Source organism: Tiliqua scincoides, chromosome 10, assembly GCF_035046505.1.
Source record: "Tiliqua scincoides isolate rTilSci1 chromosome 10, rTilSci1.hap2, whole genome shotgun sequence".
Lineage (NCBI taxonomy): Eukaryota > Metazoa > Chordata > Lepidosauria > Squamata > Scincidae > Tiliqua > Tiliqua scincoides.
In genome coordinates, this window is record NC_089830.1 from 20,713,953 (window position 1) to 20,729,554 (window position 15,602).

Consider the following 15,602-nt stretch of genomic DNA (forward strand, 5'->3'; position numbering starts at 1 on the left):
TGCAGGTTGGCAGCTCTTGGGCCCATCGGGTTGGGCACAAGAGGCAGGGCAGGAAGAACCACAGAGGACATACTGGCTGTGCAATGGGCAGGTCAACTCTAAAAATAAAGTCAAAGAAACAGTGTCATATAGAAGATAATATATACTTGCTCTAGTTTGCGGCAGACTTCCAGATTTTTAAAGAACGGTGGAGGAATAATGGAAGCAAAATGGTTGGCAACCTTCAGTCTATGGTATAAGCCTACAGCACCCGGTATTCCCAGGTGGTCTCCCATCCAAGTACTAACCAGGCCTGACCCTGCTTAGCTTCCGAGATCATGGTATAAGCCTACAGCACCCGGTATTCCCAGGCGGTCTCCCATCCAAGTACTAACCAGGCCTGACCCTGCTTAGCTTCCGAGATCAGCCATGAAATTTATCAATAAAGGTACATGAAAATATCATTATATATACTTGTTGTCATTTACTTTCTTTTAAGAGTTCTATAATGGCCAAGTGGTCCCACAGACACAGAGCTGCATCTCTCTGATACTCCCCCCCCCCAAGTTTATTGCCTTGACCCTAAAAACAGGTTGGCTTGTCCATGAAGCCGACTTGAGGGGTAAGCTAAGGTCACAGATTTGGAGGGGAACCCAACTTCATGTGGCCACCCGCCTCCCCAAACCATTTTCTTCTGGCTCACCTGATTCAAACTGGAAGAGGTGAATGGGGTGGAAGAGGTCAGAGGCATCAAACGCATTTCCTATGGTGGGACAAATAACATTCATGGCACCTGATGGGGGCCGGAAGTGACATCATTCAGCAAGAAGTGATGTCATTAAGCAGATGATGGCTAGAAAGAAGCACTTGGGAACTCATTAGCTGCTAATGACAAAATCTTGATCATATTTTCAAGAGATGGAAGAACCAAATTATTCACATGGGCTGCCCTTTCAGCAGTGCAGCTTCTGCTGAGTTCTTCTGAGTTGTTCTGCCAGACCAAAGAAAATATTTCTTTACTCAGCGTGTGGTTGGTCTGTGGAACTCCTTGCCACAGAATGTGGTGATGGCATCTGGCCTGGACACCTTTAAAAGGGGACTGGACAAATTTCTGGAGGAAAAATCCATTACGGGTTACAAGCCATGACGTGTATGCGCAACCTCCTGATTTTAGAAATGGGCTATGTCAGAATGCCAGATGCAAGGGAGGGCACCAGGATGAGGTCTCTTGTTATCAGGTGTGCTCCCTGGGGCATTTGGTGGGCCGCTGTGAGATACAGGAAGCTGGACTAGATGGGCCTATGGCTGATCCAGTGGGGAAGTTCTTATGTTCTTATGAGTTGTCATGTGATCATTGGGCTCTCCCAGTACCTCCACAGCATCTCTCTCTTTCACCCCTCTTTGTCTGCCCCTCACCCCATAGCATTCCTTTCCTCCTGAAGCCTCCTTCTGTCTCTCCCACCCAGAGACTCAGCAGAAGCAGCATTGCTGAAAGGGTGGTTCTGGAAGAGCCCAATTATAATGGCGGCCAAACAGAGCTTCCAGGGGCTTCATGGGCCTTATTTGACACCCCTGCAACTGTTACCCTGCACATGCCTGATCTTGTCTGATCTTGGAAGCTAAGCAGGGTCAGGCCTGGTTAGTACTTGGATGGGAGACCACCTGGGAATACTGGGTGCTGTATGCTTATACCATAGTCTTTCGAGACTGAAGGTTGCCAACCATCTAGCCCACCATTTTCAGCTTTTTCACTCTTCCTGTTCAGCTCCATTCTCCTCTTCCTTTCAGAATCCAGGAAGGAAGAATGATGGAGGAGGCTAGGCAGATGAAAGTGGGTGTCCCTCAACCATCCACCACTGAGGTCATCACCATCACCTCAGTCAGCCTTGCGGATGCGTTGGTCCTGCTGAACCCTCTCTGCCCAGTACGTTGCCCACTTTGTCTGAAATGTTTCAGTGGAGCATGTTCCTGCACATCAAGCGCATGCTTTGCACTGAAAATTGGCCTACCGCATCCCACGATGGCTCTCCAGGGCTGAATGTTGACGCCACGAGCCTGGCACCGCCGAGCATAGCTATGCAGCACCTCACATAGTGTCTTGTGGCTGTCCTGGTTTTCACACATGTCCCTGACGCAAGTCTCCGCATGCACGTGAGCGACTGCTGGGCTGTCGCAGTCTTTTAGCGGTCCATTCGCATCACTGATGACTCCACAAGAAACCCGAGACCTGTACTGGGCCAGTTCAGTTTTGTTACAGGTGGCCGCAGGCTTGATGGCCGTACAATGGAAGGGTGATTTGGGATCCTTCCAGCTGTAGCCAAAGGTGACAGTGTCATCAACCAGGGAGCCATTGGGAATCCTGAAGTCATCCTGGGGGTTCCCATTGAAATCTCCCCCAAGTCCACAGAGGGACCCAGAATAAGTCTCAGGAACAGAAACAGATACATAAGAAGACCAGTCATAGGCAACCACAAGGCCAAAATCAGTTTGAAGGATGACAGAGGAGCCACTGTAATAAGCCTGGAGTTTTCCTGATAAAAGGAGGAGAGGCAGGTTGAACCACAGGCCGTTCACCTAGAACAAAATACAAGTAAGAGGATTCCTTTATATATATAGGCCTGTATATAAAAAACCAGCACCACTAACTTCTGTACAGTCACAACGTGCTTTATGGTATGTTTGCAACAGTCTACACCGACAGAGCACGTGCTCCGTGGCACAGAAGGGGGGCTTAGGATTGGGCCATAAGCCTGCAATCCTTTGCACATTTACTTAAGAGAAAGCCCCATTGAACATGGGGGGGGGGGGAGTGTGCTTATTTCCAAGTAAGCATATATACGATTGCACTGTGAGTTTTGGAGAGACCTAAACCAAAATGAAAAAATTTGCCAGGTTCATTTTCAGCCAACTAGCAGTCCTTATCAAGCAGAACATGCACCTTCCTTACCTGTATTTTGCCATATCGTTCTGCTGCCACAGTAATTTGTTGTCCGTAGACCTTCAATTCCACCCTCCGTGGCCAGGTCACTGCAATGGAGTTGCGGTGCGCATTCAACACCTTGACCGTAAAGCCCGGCAGCTTGCCCGGAGGCCCACAATACTGGGTTAGAGTGAATCTGCAGGCTCCTTGATGATCAAAGACCACACCGTCATAGGTGATGTAGTGAGAGTGGCCGTATCCCCACATGGTGCCAAATGTCATGGGGTAACAGCCTCGCCTCTCATCCACGACTTTGCATAACTCCAGTGGCCCACAGGCATGTTGCTGGCATTCCATGGAGCGCGCGGGGCGCCTGCAGGCACATTTTTTGCTGCAGGTGTCCGTCAGGATCACTTCAGTCCCCAGTTGGTAGTAGTGTCCATCCAGCGTGCAGCCACACTGTTTCAGGGGCACGCAGATGCCGGCATTCAGGACGTATCCTTCTCGACAGAAGCAGCCTGCCACACATGGCTTGGCGCAGTGAGCAGGGGCATTGAGCTTGGCGCATGAAGCTGGGCAGGCAGTGCCACAGAAGTCATAATAGTTGTTGGCTGGACAGATGAAACCTGGGGGGGGGGGGGAAAGGAATGTTTGCTTGGAAACCTTGAATGGTTGCTTAGAACATCATCATAGAACTCTGATGATCTTTGCTTTGCTTTGTTGTTGTTGCAAAAAGAGCATTGCACAGAACACTCCCCCCGGCAGTCTGTGACACACCCCCATGCACCTTTTTCCTTTAGGTTAGCTCTAATCTTGGAAGTGAGCTCAACTGGGGGGAAAAAGCAGAAAATATGGGAAGGGCTCATCTACGGGAGGCAATGCCTGATTGATTGATTGATTGATTGATTGATTGATTGATTGATTGATTGATTGATTGATTGATTGATGAAAACAAATGGATCTGCCACCATCACAATTAGCTTGGTCCCAAGGTATCACACAGGCACCAAGTCAACAGAGGATGTTTTGCAGGGAGCCTCACCAGAGTGTTCAAGAGCCCCCCCTTTAGAGCCATTCTGGGTAGGGAGGGAGCAAAACAGAGACAGAGGCATTGCTCCCACCGCCCAGAATGGCCTGGGGAGAGGGAGAGTCCTCCCTCGGGGGGGGGGAGGGAGAAAGGAGGCTCCCTGCAAAACTTAGCACTTTGCACCCCCTCTAGCTATGTCACCAGTGCATGCATTTACATGGATGTATACTCAGAGATCAGGAACATCCTTTTCCTGCTCACAGATTTAAATTCCTGACGATCTAGTAGTGGAAAGTTGTATGCCGAAGAATAACTATATTAAAATTTTTAACAAGGAGCAAAATCTAGGAACAGTGATTTACCAGGGACTGTTTAGTGATTGCCCCGGTGATTGCCCCTCGTAAACAGAGAGAGTTGGACATGATGCAATATGCTGTGTGCTAAGTATTGATCACAGAGCAGGCATGATAGGAGAATCATTACAGCCGACTGGCTTTTCCAAATACAAGCTCTTCCTCCCCCCCCCCCACCTCCACCACTGAGTTGCTTACTGCATCCCATCGCCCGTCGCCAGTTCGGCACTTTCAGCCCAACTATGGCACACATCTCATCATAGGCTTCAATGGCTCCACACAGCATGCGGTTCCCCAGTCCATACTGGCAGAGGTCGTAAACACAGGCCTTATAGAAGGGCTCTGGGTTCTCATGCCAATGGCACTCGGAGAAAGGCCCAGAACTATCGAGTAGGGTTGAACACAGTCGCTGAAATTCCTTTTGCCTGGGACAAGGGATGAGGTCCCTGGTGTCGTTCTTGCACCTGAAAATGTGAATAAATGGACAGTTAAAAGGCAGTTCCAGTTGAACTGATGATCAGGATACATGGTTGTAGCCAAAAAGAGTTAGCCATAATTAAGCACCGCTGAATTAATGAGATTAGTTAGTCATAACAAACAGAAGTCCCGTTGGGCTGTATCCAAAGAAACTGTGAATTCTGACTAACCACCATTGAAATCTTGTCCATTTAATTTCATCAATTTAATTTTAATTAATTTAATTTAAATAGAGCTTAGCCAAGATTCACTTATTCTCTTATATATTCCCCATTGATGTCAGAGAGTCATGACTATTTTTCCTTGAATTTAATCCATGAAGGAGAACTAATTGATTCATTAATTAAAATCCATCACGTCGATCTTCTTAAAGCAGTACCTTGGCAGTTTATGGGGTACCTTAAATTATACAATGACATGAAACAATCAGCAAAAAAACTCCTTGGCAGCGGTAGTGTCATGATAGCTGTGGTGCCATCTCTGCCATTGGAGCAGGTCCACTCCTTTACGGGGTAATGCCCTGATTCTGGTTCCCCTGGTGGATCATGACCCACCAGTTTGGGAACCACTGACAGACAGATCAATATTCTCACTCTCTATGAGGTCATAAAGACTCCATACCCAACGGGGCTGCTTTTCGAGATCCAGGCATTTCCAAACTCAGCATCGTTGAGAGCTGCCGCTCCACTGGGTAGCACTTTATCGTCAGCGGCATCACCATTGAAATTTCCACACAGTCCACCCAACTGATTTTGGTACTCGGGCCCCACACGGATGAAGAAGCTACTGGCTCCATTGAATTGGATCTCCATATTGGCTTTTGTCTTCACAGTCAACATGTTTCTTTGTCTGAGGACTTCAGCAATGGATCCTATCTTGGCTGGTAACTGGGTTCTTCTACCATTGACCTGAACCAAAGGAGAGAAAAGACATTTGTGCAGCTATAACTTTACTTCTCTTTGATCTCTCCTTTTTCTGTTGTGGCCTGTTGTATCGGGACATACATCTCTCAAAAAAGACAGAATGGAAACCCTATCAGCTCACCTTGCACTAATTGCACTTCTCTCCAACCACTTGTACTTACGTGTGATGATTGAAGCCCTGGGGAAATACAGGTGGACAAAACTGGGACCCGATATCATATGAAGCCATGGTACAAAGTGAACAAGACTTGACAATCCTGAACTAAACAAGTTCTGCCTGGCTGCAATCTCAAACACCCTTACTAGGGAGTAAGTTCCATTGAATACAGTGGGGTTTACTGTATTCAACATATACTGGAGTCAACATGTAATGGCCTGCACAGCTTCTATTCATGAGAGGGGAAGACCATCCATCTTTCATATATTTTTTTTCTGTTTCCCGCTACAGTCACAGACTGCATTATAATTAGCCCCACCCTGATAGAATCAACAAAAGCATTAGCTGATTAACAGCCTGATTAAAGGGGTTCAAACTGTGATGCTTGATCAGTAATGGACATTCTGTCTCAACCCACATGGGCAGCTTTGCCTCTCTCCAGGACAACGTGAGCACTCGAGCGGCTGGTCCAAAACCAGATTTCCACTCGATACACAAAGGAAACTCTGGAGTTCCGGAAATGTCTGTTGGCAGCCACGATCCGGAAGGAGAAGTCCAGGGAGGAGTTCCTGGTGTGAGAGACCTCGTAGTCACAGATACCCTGAAAGTGTACCACCGCCCCATCGAATGTGAAGTAGTGAGGGTCCCCCGTCACGACGCAGGTGGTCAACTGGCTGTGGCAGCCTAGCTGCCCGGCCTTCAGGGTACACCGCTGTGTTGGATCGCATGTTGTAGTGAAACAGCGGAAATTGCCACGGGGATCACAGATGCATTTTTGAGCACAGCCAGGGAGCCAGACATGCTCTCCAACCTGCAAGTGAAAAAGTATGGGGGGTGATCATCAACATTTCAACACTGTTATCTATCTAAAGGAATCGGATTTCGTTCATCCCCTTTTCTGACACTAGCAGATGCATCCCTGATCAATATCCCTTCTTGTTTTGCTATTTCACCTGCAGGGGTACTCAGAGAAGGAGTTACTGATTCATTCATTCATTCACAGCAATTCATTCATGTTACCCTGCACATGCCCGATCTCATCTGATCTCGGAAGCTAAGCAGGGTCAGACCTGGTTAGTACTTGGATGGGAGACCGCATGGGAATACCAGGTGCTGTAGGCTTATACCATAGTCTTTTGAGACTGAAGGTTGCCAAACATGTTCACTCATTAAAAGTTTTTTAAACTCCCCCCCCCCCCCCAAAAAAAAGTAGGGCTTGCTTTTGAGTAGACACACAAAGGATTGTAATAGTGTGATGTCATAATAATATTACTGGTGTCTTATTACGAAATCTTCAGAACGTAAAGATTTTCTATGAACTAAAGTATGTGAAATTTTTAAAAAAAGATTCATTGGATTTCTTGGGGATTGGAGAAGTAACTCACTTTGAAGTAGCGTCCGTCATGCTCACAGCCACACCGGTCGGGTGGAACACACTCACGGCTGCTCCATAAGTATCCATCATCACAGAAACATCCTTCTGAACAGGTGGCTCCAGAGATGTTCTGGAGCCAAGTCCCAGAGCAGAGGCCATACGTGGGATTGCCACAGAGCTCATAGTGACTGTGCTCTGGGCACTGAAGATCTATGGGGGGGGGAAAGGAGCTGATTAGCTGGACGATGGCCATTCCTATATAGATGGCACAGGGGTATTCCAAGAACCTTCTGAATAAAACAATCCATGCAGAATGACCCATTGCTAGCTTGATGTGTCACACCTGCAGTGCATTAAAAACTTTTATTGCAGGTCTGACACATCAATTAGCAAGAGACATTTTTTTTTTAACTTGTGTACTTGCGTACTTAGGGCTTAGGCTGAAATACAGGGTAACTGTTTGCCCTGGAAGATGAAGAGTAATCATTATGGCAAATGTGCTTCTTAGCATGTACAAAGTGCCTTGGGTTGCCCATCGCTGAGGCCAACTGACACAGTTACCATGGGTGTTAGATTGGCAGAGGAGCTAGCCTCCATCTGCCCGCCCAGGAGATGGGAACAGAGCAGTAGAGAAAGTGAGGAGGAGAGAATAATTGTGGGATAAAATGTTGGAAGCATCTCCAGGAAGGGTTAGGTGGAGCCTTGTCTGAAAACGTAGCACAAGGGCTCACAAAATGGGCATTGCGATGCCCTAGATTTAGGGCATTGTGGCGCTCTCACAGGTGTGCCTTGGGATGTCCCCGGTCACCCCTTCTACCTGTTCCCCTAGGCACCGCCATCTTGGATCTTACCAGATCCAAGATGCTGGCACCCAAATCTCACAAGACTTGGACACCGCCATCTTGGATCTCACTGAATCTTGAGAGATTTGGGTGCCCCCATTTTGGATCTCATGAGATCCAAGATGACAACGCCTGGCTCAGCCAGGAAGAAGGAGCTTCAGGGGCTTCGTGACTCAGGTAAGATTGGAAACCACTGCTCTAATGGGGGCTTTCAGGATAGCTTCCAAGATTGGGGGACTATTTTGTGCAACCTAAAAAGAAGAAAAAAAAACGCCTCTGCTACCATCAAACCCCCGTAAAGAGAAATGTGGAAAGAGTAACATGAAATTAGATGGGGCTCAGCTCTACAGTCATGTCATGTGCGTTTATGGTTAGTACTTAGATGGGAGACCGCCTGGGAATACCAGCTGCTGTAGGCTTATACCATAGTCTTTCGAGACTGAAGGTTGCCAACCATCTTCCTATACTGAACACTATCTCCCGATATCATCTGATCTCGTAAGCTAAGCAGGGTCAGGCCTGGTTAGTACTTGGATGGGAGACTGCCTGAGAATACTGGGTGCTGTAGGCTTATACCATCGTCTTTCGAGACTGAAGGTTGCCAACCAACGCGTTGCCAACCAACGCGGGGGCTACGCCGCGACGAGTAGGAGGGCCCCCGCGTTGGAAGCTGGACTAGATGGGCCTATGGCCTGATCCAGTGAGGCTGTTCTTATGTTCTTATGTCACCATTTTATGGCAGGTCCAGCCACATGCCCAGAAGAACCCATAAGTATGTGAAATTTCTAGTGGACATCTTTGTCCTGCGTAAAAGGAGAACGATCTTCATGTACCTGCATAGTGATGATTTGTGCAGCCCTGAGATACGTACCACAGAAATCTCTGCTCCTCCAGGCTGAAATATTTGCATTTGATCTCTGGCAAGCTGTGGCATACCTCTCAATGGATTGGCACAGGATGCTGGGATCCCCTTGAGAGACGCAGAGGTCAAAAACACAATCAGACAAATAGGGCTCGGGGTTAACTTGAAGGTGACAAGAGGCGAATGGTCCGTTGGGGTCCTGTATGATCCAGCATTTGAGTTTTGCCTGAATGAGCTGCTTCCCTTCTGGGCATGTCGGGTAAGAGTCAGAGGAACCATCATCACAGCTGGGGACAGTCTCTGATTTCCAACTCACAGCAAAAGGGAAGATCTCCTTGCTCAAGGTGTGGTCTGCCATCACCAAGTCATCAGCTGCAGAGCCATTGAAGTTCCCACATAGCCCACAGGTTTGGCCTGTGTATTCAGGGGGGAGGGTGACAGAGAGGCCGTGAGTTGAGCCATAGCTCACAGTGAGCCCAAACCCTGTTTTAAGTATCGTATACGTCCCATGTTGATAAATGACTGTTTCTCCTTCATTGAGATTTATTGGGAGGTTCGTGATAACACCATCAATCTGATGGAAAGAAGCAAATTAGAAAGACTGGTGAGAGAGAATAATAATAATAATAATAGTAATAATAGTAATAGTAGTAGTAGTAATAATAATAATAATAATAATAATAATAATAATAATAATAATAATAATAATAATAATAATAAAAGTATTTATATACCATCTTTCTTGGTCTTTATTCAAGAATTTATTCAAGGCGGTTTACATAGGCAGGCTGATTAAATCCCCGTAGGGATTTTTACAATTGAAAGAAGGTTCTATCTTTCAAGAACCACAACAGTCCAGATGTTTCACTCTGATCTGGTTTCACATTCTGGCCTCCATCTTCCCACGCTCAGAGCAGATGGAATAACTCCGCTCAGCTTGTCAGCTGCTTCAAGGTCGCACGGTGCCAGTGGCCTCGAACTGGCGACCTTGTGGGTGTTATCTTCAGGCAAATGGAGGCTCTACCTCTAGACCAGGCCTCCTGCCCATTGAGGAGGTCTGAATAGTAGGAGACTATTGAATAACTCAACCCCTGCTTCATAATTCTGATGCATTGTGGCTTCTATTGTGATACTGGTGAGTCCCGACAAAACAGATAAGACAAAACAGATAGACAGACAGACTTTCAGTTGCAAGCTCCAGCACAGGTAAGAGCTAGATGAAAACAGAAGGAAGTCCTACACTCTAGCCTAGAACATTGCTCTATGTGTCTTACCTTGACGGTCCCCTGGAGTCCTCTCTCCAGGTGTATCTTCTGTGCTTTCACCTGTACAAACACCTCAGACATCACAGACAACAGTCCATTGGGGAGTTTCTTGTTCTTCAGCTCCACTTGAAAGAAGGGTAAAGAAGCAGATATCTTGCATACTTTTGCAAAGATATATTTGCAGGTGCCTTGGAAATCATAACGACGTCCATCAAATGTGGTAAAGTGGAGAAACTCAGAAGCCTGGCAAGTGCCACTGGATAGTGTGTGGCACCCATAAATGCCCTCCTGAGTCCTACAGACTTCTCCAGGACCACAAGAAGAGTTGGCACACTCAACAACGTGGGTGGAACCATGGCATCTGCAGAAGTGCTGGCAATCTGGCCCTTGCCAGAAGCTGTCTCCAACCAGGTAGTACCTTCCATTGTAAGTGCAGCCACACCCCTCAGGAGGCACACAGTTGGTGCCACTGAGTACAAACCCAGGCCTGCAGTGACATCCTTCGGTACAAGGAGTCCGGCAGCTGGAGGGTGCTGTTGGGTGGGCACAAGAAGCTGGGCAGGACGATCCACAGAGTTTGTAGTGGCTGTTGGCAGGGCAGGTTAACTCTGCCAAAAAGAAAAAATTGCACAAAGATTTTAGGAATACAAGAGTGGACATTGGCATCAGCAGTATGGGAAGAACCATTGCAACAGGGATGTTGAAAGCGTTATTGAGACAATGCATGAAACATGCTTTGAAAACTCTTTAGTGGTCTACACGTGTTCGATATTATCATTGCAGTTAGTGAGTAAATAGGAAGCAACTTACCACAGCCAGTAGGTCCCCTCCATGGCTGAATGGCTATTCCCTGAATTTGGCACTGCTGTGCATAAGTCTTCAGGACCTCACACAATGTGCTGTGGTTGCCCTTCACAATGCACATGTCCCTCACACAGTTCTCCAAATGGACCCGAGTGATGGAAAGTTCGCTGCACAGCTTAAACGGCCCAGCTGGGTCGCCGATGACTCCACAGAAGCTCAAGGACCTGTAATGGGCAAGTTCAGCTTCGCTACATGGGGTCGGGAACTGAACAGCAGCACAGTGCAATGGGGAGCTGGGGTCCTTCCAGCTATTGCCAAAAGTGACAACATCGTGAACCAGAGAGCCATTGGGGGTCCTGAAGTCATCACTCTGGTTCCCATTGAAGTTTCCGCTAAGACCACAGAGGGATCCGGCATAAGTGACCGGAACTGAAACCAACATATAGTGGGACCAATCGTAGGAGACGGAAAGGCCAAAATCTGTCTGGATAATGGCAGAACTACCATCAAAGTAAGCAAAGAGCTTCCCAGCTGCAAGGGCAAAAGGCAGGCTGACCAAGATGCCATTCACCTAAGATAGAAAGAAAGACATGAAGTTACCTCTGTTAAGCAACTTAGGGCCCAATCCTATCCAACTTTCTAGCTCTGATGTAGCCACAGGACAGCTCCTTGGTAAGGGAACACATGTTCCCATACTTTGAGAAGGCCCCAGTGATTGCCCGTCTACCACAGGATGCAGCGCAGACCCCACTGGAATAACTGGGCAGGAGGCTGGGGCACCTTCCTTATGAGGAAAGGCTGCGGCGTTTGGGCCTCTTCAGCCTAGAAAAGAGACGCCTGAGGGGGGACATGATTGAGACATACAAAATTATGCAGGGGATGGACAGAGTAGATAGAGAGATGCTCTTTACACTCTCACGTAACACCAGAACCAGGGGACATCCACTAAAATTGAGTGTTGGGCGGGTTAGGACAGACAAAAGAAAATATTTCTTTACTCAGCGTGTGGTCGGTCTGTGGAACTCCTTGCCACAGGATGTGGTGATGGCGTCTAGCCTAGACGCCTTTAAAAGGGGATTGGACAAGTTTCTGGAGGAAAAATCCATTATGGGGTACAAGCCATGATGCATATGCGCAACCTCCTGATTTTAGAAATGGGCTATGTCAGAATGCCAGATGCAAGGGAGGGCACCAGGATGAGGTCTCTTGTTATCTGGTGTGCTCCCTGGGGCATTTGGTGGACCGCTGTGAGATACAGGAAGCTGGACTAGATGGGCCTATGGCCTGATCCAGTGGGGCTGTTCTTATGTTCTTATGAGGTCTGGTCTAGAGGGTAGAGCCTCAGTTTGCCTGAAGATAACAGCTGAAGGTCGCCAGTTCGAGGCCACCGGCACTGTGAATGGCGAGACCTTGAAGCAGCTGACAAGTCAAGCTGAGTTTTTCCATCTGCTCTTTGGCCACCCTTCAAGTGAGATATGAAGGATTGTCAGCTTGCGTGGGAGGAAACTGGAGGCCAGAATGTGATACCAGATCATAAAAGGATCCATCTGAAATGTTGTAGTTCTTGAAAGACAGAACCTTCGTCAATTGTAAAAATCCCTATAGGGATTTAGTATAACCTGCCTGTGTAAACCGCCTTGAAATAAAGTCTGAGGAGAAATCTGAAGACCATGAAAGGCGGTATATAAATACCTGTATTATTATTATTATTATTATTATTATTATTATTATTATTATTATTATTATTATTAACTGCACCAGCATTCCAACACTGGAAAATTGGATAGGATTGGGTCTTTAGTCTGCAATGCTATCCACCCTTTCCTGAGAGTAAGCCCCATTGAACACAATAGGCCTCACTTCTGAGTAGACATGTATAGGATTGTGCCCTTAAGGAATAAGACAGTCACTTTTGCATACACTTTTGTGTATTTGCTGTTCCTGGTTGTCTCCCATGCAGTTCTCTCAAGGGAGTCTTTGGAATCTGGGGACAAGGGCAGATCAGTATCTCAGGCTGGGGTTGGGATGCTGGGACTGGCTTCTGAGAGCCCCCTTGTACACAGGGCAAAGGTGAGATGGAAGAGAACAGGGCTTGCTCTGACGAAAATCCCCTTCCTCCATCCATCTTCTTTCTCCCCTGAAGAAATCTGAACAAGAGAAAGAGCAGCACAGGAACATCCTTGCCAGAATCTCTCTCCTTTTTGGTAGCAAGTGGAGGGGATGGATACCATGGTCATAGAAGAAAGAATCCCAGGAAGATCAGTGGTAACAAGCACCTGATTTCGCCTAAACAGCTCCTTCACAGTTTACAAATAAGCATGGAACAGGCCTCTATGAAAGCTAAGTTTCTACACATGCACCAAAAACCAGGTGCTACAACCAACTTCTCAAGAAGATCTACTTTTGTTTAAAGAAAATATTTCTAGCCCTCATGGCAGTGAAGATATGCTTCAAAGTGTATGGGCATTCCCTGAGCAAACTTTGCCAGCTGGAGGGATTGTTGGATCACCGTTCCCACAGCAGAAGACATTGAGGGGGGCTCCAGTTCCTGCATAGTATCTTCCCTTGTCCATGGCTAGCATAACAATAAATTATGAAGCTACAGGATACAGTGCACATATAAAAGAAATTAATGCACGGAAGATTACAAGCAGGGGGGTTGGACTAGATGACCTTGTGAGTCACAACTCTATGATTCTATGATTATTCTTGTCATACACACAGGGCACAGAATTGTATTTATTTGTTCTTTAGCTCATTTCGAGTATAGAAAGGATCTTCTTCCCATTTTGCAAGCGAGTCGATTCAAGAGAGCTCCGTGGCAGACAACCGGGCTTTTAAGTTCCCTTGAAATCACCCTGTCCTGAGCCACTGGAGCTGAAGTCAAAACCATATTGTTGCACAAACCACTTTGTGACCTCAGCTAATATTTATGTCTCAGTGTGGTTTTCCCAGTGCACGAGCTCCCCATTTGGGACGCAGAGACTTGTTTGCGGTCAGACCACAGACAGCTATAAGGATTCTATTTCATATTAATCCCCACCACTTCCTTGCCTAACATTGTCTTTTGTTGTTTGACAGAAGAAAATCAGGGCAATTTCCTGTGCATCAAGCAAGGTCAGGGCATGTTAAAGAGGGCTGGATCAAGACTACTTGGCACTTGGAATTCCAAATGCCGTTCCCCCATACCTGGTGATGTGCAGGCCTTGGCTCCTCTCACTCCCTACCTTGGAAAAGGAAGAGGGGGAAGAGCAGAAGAGGAGAGGAGAGCTGAAGAGAGCAGAGTAGTGTGCTAGAGTGTCTCCCCATAACTCCCTACCTTGGAAAAGGAAGAGGGGGAAGAGCAGAAGCGGAGAGGAGAGCTGAAGAGAGCAGAGTAGTGTGCTAGAGTGTCTCCCCATAACTCCCTACCTTGCAAAAGGAAGAGGGGGAAGAGCAGAAGAGGAGAGGAGAGCTGAAGAGAGCAGAGTAGTGTGCTAGAGTGTCTCCCCATAAGAAAATCAGATTAACTCTGTGAATGACTGTCAGCCCAAACCTATGCATGACTACACAGAAGTAAGTCCCATTAGTGTCAGTGGGGCTTACTCCCAGGAAAGTATGGATAGGATTGGGCTGTGTATCATCCATCCAGGCCCTAGACAACAAATGGCAAGGAAGGACGCCACGCTGGACAGTATCTTATCACTTGCCTGGGGCATGTATGGCTCTCTTCCCTTCCCTATGATGGAACAGTTCTAAGAATTCAGTGCCTCAGAGGATCTCCTTGTTCTGCCATCAGAGAACTGAATCAACCTGCATTGATTCCAGCCAATAATGGACTTTTCATTAAGCTTCCTGCTTTGGGCAAATGTGTGTTGCCCTTTCCATAAGCACAAACAAATCACCTGTCCAGCTGCCAAACATCACAAGGTAGGTTATTTTCTGAGTGTCAGGAGATGCTGACTAAACATCACTTGAAAACAACCTTTATGCCCTCAAGAAAGGAGCGTTAAGGTGCCAAGGACGGGACATGTGTCATTTGTGACCACCCTCTCGCTTCCCTTTCCAGCCATTCTCCCTCCTTCCTGCGTGAAATGAGAAACTGCTGTTCCAACACACTGGAGCGCACCAGCTTATTTTTAAGCCCTAGTGAAGCCCACAGCAAACTGTGGGTCGGGACCAACTAGGTGGGTCATGAGTCAATTTCAGGTGGGCCACATAGCACCTAGCTTAGCAGCCATTGAAAATACAGAGCTGAAAATACAGGGTACAGTGCCACTGGGCAGGGTGGGAGAGAGGCCTGGTGCTTTGCAAAGCCTTCTGGGGTGATGTTCGGGGGAAGCCTCTTCAGCGGAAGCATCTCTCTGCACAAAGCTCTGAGTATCCAGCCCATCAGCAGGTTGCTGCAGGTTGGAATGTTCAAGCTTCCCCACCACTTGCCACAGGCTGGATAAAATCCTCTGGCAGGCCAGAGGCGGACCCCAGGCCAGGGTTTGAAGACCCCTAATCCAGGTGATGGATGATGTTCCTACCTGCACTTTGCCATGCTGTCCTGCGGCTATAGCAACCTGCTCCCCGTAGACCTCTAACTCCACCAGGCGTGTCCACAAGGCTACAACAGAACCTTGGTGTTCATTCT

At 47.4% G+C, this 15,602-nt stretch overlaps 1 pseudogene; it reads left to right on the forward strand.

Moving 5' to 3' along the window:
- The first annotated feature begins 6,839 nt into the window (after positions 1 to 6,839).
- LOC136661795 (5S ribosomal RNA) lies at positions 6,840 to 6,958 on the forward strand (annotated as a pseudogene).
- Positions 6,959 to 15,602: the final 8,644 nt, after the last annotated feature.